The sequence below is a fragment of the Nycticebus coucang genome, chromosome 17 (assembly GCF_027406575.1).
Source record: "Nycticebus coucang isolate mNycCou1 chromosome 17, mNycCou1.pri, whole genome shotgun sequence".
NCBI classification, from domain to species: Eukaryota; Metazoa; Chordata; class Mammalia; order Primates; family Lorisidae; genus Nycticebus; species Nycticebus coucang.
The window spans coordinates 14,643,118-14,648,195 of record NC_069796.1 but is presented as its reverse complement, the minus strand read 5'-3'; the positions used below and the strand labels follow the sequence as shown (position 1 = coordinate 14,648,195).

At 44.0% G+C, this 5,078-nt stretch overlaps 1 pseudogene; it reads right to left on the bottom strand.

Moving 5' to 3' along the window:
- Window positions 1-2,335: 2,335 nt before the first annotated feature.
- Window positions 2,336-3,106, bottom strand: LOC128568485 (dnaJ homolog subfamily B member 6-like; annotated as a pseudogene).
- Window positions 3,107-5,078: the final 1,972 nt, after the last annotated feature.

Sequence of the window (5,078 nt, the reverse complement as noted above, 5' to 3'; positions counted from 1 at the left end):
AGAAAAGGATGCTGAACACTTTTACACTGCTGGTGGGACTGCAAACTAGTACAACCTTTCTGGAAGGAAGTATGGAGAAACCTCAAAGCATTCAAGCTAGACCTCCCATTTGATCCTGCAATCCCATTACTGGGCATCTACCCAGAAGGAAAAAAATGCTTTTATCATAAGGACACTTGTACTAGACTGTTTATTGCAGCTCAATTTACAATCGCCAAAATGTGGAAACAGCCTAAATGCCCACCAACCCAGGAATGGATTAACAAGCTGTGGTATATGTATACCATGGAATACTATTCAGCTATTAAAAAAATGGAGACTTTACATCCTTCGTATTAACCTGATGGAAGTGGAAGACATTATGCTTAGTAAAGCATCACAAGAATGGAGAAGCATGAATCCTATGTACTCAATTTTGATATGAGGACAATTAAGGTTATGGGGAGGGGAGGAAAAGCAGAAAGAGGGACGGAGGAAGGGGGATGGGGCCTTGGAGTGTGTCACACTTTATGGGGGAAGACATGATTGCAAGAGGCTTTGCCTAACAATTGCAATCAGTGTAACCTGGCTTATTGTACCCTCAATGAATCCCCAACAATAAAAAAAAATAATAATAATAAAAAAAAAAGAGATAGAGTTTGAAGGATGGAAGGAAATGAAACACTCCCATGTGAGCCCCCAGGAAGGTCACATCTCACAGACTCCATGATACCCTGGGAAGGAGGTGTGTTACCGCCATTTCACAGATGATGGAATATAAGCTCATCTGAAGCTTATAGGTCACAAGACCTACAAGTGTCAGTGATCCTAACTTCGAGCCTCTGCTTTCTGGCTCCAAGTGCAGAATTCTTGCTGCTATACTTACCGTGTGTCTGCTTCCATTTCCAGGGACTAACACAGGGTCAGAGTTAGACCACAGCTGCAAGGGAGACAGGGCAAGTTCTACGATGTCAAGACATATGTCTAGACTTTGAAGAAGCCTTGATCTCTAGTTTTTTTTCTGCCAAAAACCAGGCACGTCCTTGTCATGTTTTACCCTCTAAAAAATACCCCCTCAATTGAATGCATTCTTGCCAAAGATCTCTAACTTTCTTAAGAGTTAGTTAAGATCTCTGAAGTTTCTTAAGAGTTATAAGAGTAGGGAATTCCCGGAGTCTTTCAGTGACAGTACCACTTGATACAATGTAGGAGGATACTTGAAGTAACAGGGATTCTCAGGTTCCTTCCATTTTCGTTTCTGTTACACCACCACGTTTTTAGACTTTCACCCTTACCTTTGCAGTTTTCTCCAATGTGATAACTGAGTTCATAAATAGCTCACGGGAATAAATAGTGTTCAGAAATAGGAAAATTCATTCATCCACAAAAAGTATTCATTGAGAGCATACCAGGTGAGAGGTGCTATTACAGGGGCTAGAAAATCAGCAACAGTCAAGACAAAGTTTCTATTCTCGTGGAGCTTATCTTCCCGTGGAAGAGACACAGAAAAAATAATTTCAGATCACACATGCTGCAGTGTAGGGGGGTGAAGAGTGAGTGGGAATGGGATTTGGGTGCCAACATAGGGTAATTGATCACTGGGGGCCTCTCTGCAAGGCTCTGTCATTTGAACTGAGACCAGAAAGGCGGGAAGGACCAAGCTGCAACGCTCTGGAGGCGGAGCGCTGGGCCTGCGGTGGGCGCTCGCTTGCTTGTGCAAGGAAAGTCATGGGCACGGAGGAGGCTGGAGGAGGCTGACCATGCTTTTTTTTTTTGCACCAAAGACAGTCGCATTTATTTTTTTTTTAAAGCAAATAACAAAGACCCAGTATACCAGCTTTACTTTTTAAACCTAAGCTTAACATTACATATTTAAACAACTGTCAAAACTTACTAAGATGTCAGAATTCATGCACAGCTAGAAAACATCCTTATAGTAAATCAGAAATGTTTTACCATTAATGTGTTAATATCTTTCACTACTAAATACTGAAAAAAACTCATTATTTCTGTAGAAGGTTCATCCTGCGGTGCTAACTTCACAGCAGGCTGATGCTACTTGGCTCACGTTTCAGACACAATGGAAAAGCAGGTCCATGCTGGTGTTAGTGCACACTCTGTTCTACCACTACTGAGGAGTCGGGGCTCACCTGGGGTACGTTTAATAAAAAAAGTGCACACAGAAATTTACAACAATTTTAAAGACAAATGGTCCTATTATGTGGTCCCAACAATAAACTCAAAAGTCTATGACAAAAATGGCTCCGATGAGCTGTTTATAAATACTCAGATTAGGTACAGTGATATTGAAAGTCGAGTTTGTTTGAAATCTTCAAAAAAAAGTTCCTGTTAATCTTCAAATGATGCTTGTTACAGTTAACATTTCTGTAACGCGTGCATTGAGTCCCTTGTTATCCAAGCGCAGCTGCTCCTTACCATTTATTGTGAGGGACTCGAGCTGCCCGTCTTCCTCAACTTCTACTCCTTCTTGACCATTCTCCACGATTCTCTTTGTAGTGATCTTTCTGCCATTAACTATTTTCGTAGAAGTCCATATAGACTTGAAGTTGCCCATCCCACTACCACCAACTGATGTGGAAGAGAATGAAGTGAGACCCCCGTGATCTAGCGACCCGAATGAAGAAAATCCTGTATTAAAAGAAGAAAATCCACTTCCAAAAGGTGGAAATCCATTGAAGCCAGAGAAAAACGACCCTGTTCCTCGGTTTCTGCTTCCTCGGAGACCCCTCTGGTTCCCAATAAAGTCTTCAAATGGGTCTTCAAAGAAGTCAAATCTAAAGGGGTCCCTTCCACCAAAAAATTCCCTGAAGACGTCCTCAGGCTTACGGAATGTGAAGCCATAATCCAATGGATTGTCAAAATGACTTCCACCTCCTCCACCGTTTAATCCTTCTTTGTCATATTTGTCATAGATGTCCCGCTTTTTAGGATCTGACAACACGTCATACGCCTCAGCTACTTGTTTGAATTTTCTCTCTGCTTCTTCTTTATTCTCAGGGTTTTTATCTGGGTGCCACTTTAGTGCCAGTTATCGGTACACCTTTTTAATATCCTCGGCTGAAGCATGTCTCTGCACGCCTAGAACGTCATAGTAATCCACCGTGTTTTAAATAATTGGCACAGGTCCGAGGACGCGGACGACCGACTGCGGGAAGGAGGGACGGGGCGGCGGTCCGGGGCTCCTCGGGGCTCCTGGGGCTCTTCGCGGCTCCTCGCGGCTCCTCGGGGCTCCTCGGGGCTCCTCGGGGCTCCTCGCGGCTCCTCGGGGCTCCTCGGGGCTCCTCGGGGCTCCTCGCGGCTCCTCGGGGCTCCTCGCGGCTCCTCGGGGCTCCTCGGGGCTCCGGCTCGGCTGCACTGGTGGTGGCGCATGGTCCTCGCGCTTTCCTTTCTCTCCTGACCATGCTTTAATAGCAGGCCTTGTAGGACATGAGGAGGACTTTGTGTTTTATTCTGGTTGTCACGGGAAGCCACAAGAAAGTCCTGACATGCGCTTTGTTATTGAAAGCTAACTGTGGCTGCTGCCTGGAGAATCAGTTGTGAGCAGAAGCTGGGAAACCTTCGGGAGGCCCTGGATGGAGGAGGCTGGGACCAGGGACAGAGTGGGAGTGAGGAGACGTGGCCAGAGGTAGGCTGATGCTCGGGGCGCTTCCTAATGAGACTGACCCCAGGGGAGGGCGACTCTGTGGGTGCGGGATGAGTGCTCAAGGGTAGTTACCACCTCTCTGCTTCTCTTTTTGCTGGATGCCTTTGACCTGGAAGGTTCTAGTCCCGTGGAAGTACTTACACCAGGGCCAAGGCCTAACAGTGCATGAGGCAGGAAAAGAAGGAGCAGAAGGGAATAACCAAGAGAACCTCGTCACAGGTCACCAAAAATCCTACGTCCTCAATCTGGGCAAAGGAGATGACATGACACAGCTATGAAACCAAGTCCCAGCTGTATGTTTCAGACTGCTTTTCCTACATCAGAACACAAAAATAAGTTGAAGAAAAAAATGTGTTACCCCACATGGAACATTGTGATATAGTTTTTTAAAAGCTGGGAACAACACGTGCTTTTTGTATTTTTTCTATGCTGTAATCTTTTTATAAAACCAGTGTGTTGGAGGTGAGGACATACTCTGATTTCATTGGAAAACTCGTGGAGATGAAACAGAATTGGCAGGCAGGAGTATCACAGTAACCCTGTGCTCAGGAAAACAACAATAACACGCTATCAGTGATTTTATTTACTTTTCTTTTCTCCTTGTTGAAATATAAGATTTGCTTTCCTCTATTTTAGCAAATCCGTGACACAGAATAAGCCACCACAGTTAGATTCCTCTATCTTGTTCTAAATCGGTAAAGTTTTCAAAGCAAAAAACAAAACCAGAAACAGAAACAAAATACTATCAGTTTGAACTTTAGCACCAGTTTGATTTCCTTTCTTTTCAGGAAGGAGAACAAACTTTTTGTTTATGGTTTCCTATCATCAAATACCTCAGACCATTACCAATGCTAAAATATGTACATAGACGGTGTTGGCTATAAACCTGCTGCATCACTGGGACTGAAGTTACAAGATGGACGAAAGGTGTATGATCTTTTGCTTGTTTTGAAACAATAAGCCCCGTATTGTAAAAGTGGCAGAGTTCTCCTGTCCCTGGTTGAGCACAGCAAATTCCTGATCCGTGGGAGCATGTTTATATTACAATGATCCTAATTTACCCATAAATAAATTAGTCTCCTCTGAGGCCGATAATAAATATAGTTTTAATTGCATGCCAACTGTTAGACCCTAAAATTAGATAGCTTTAGTCCTCTTTGCCAATGGGAGGAAGCATTCTGGAATACTTGAGCTTTGAGATTTGCTGTGGCTCTGGAGGCACTTTGGGAGAAAGAAGAGGCAGAGATATTTTTAATGAGTGTCTAAACAGATTTCAGTTGTAGAAGAGTTATTTCTGGGTCAGACAGAAGCCATGTTCAAATGTTTTCCAACAAGCTGAAGGGTGGTGCCCAGTCCTGCTTTGTATCATGCTCTTCTTTTGAATCCTCAGGGTCCGTTTTCGTAGATGAAGCCAAAGAGGGTGAGTCAGAGACTG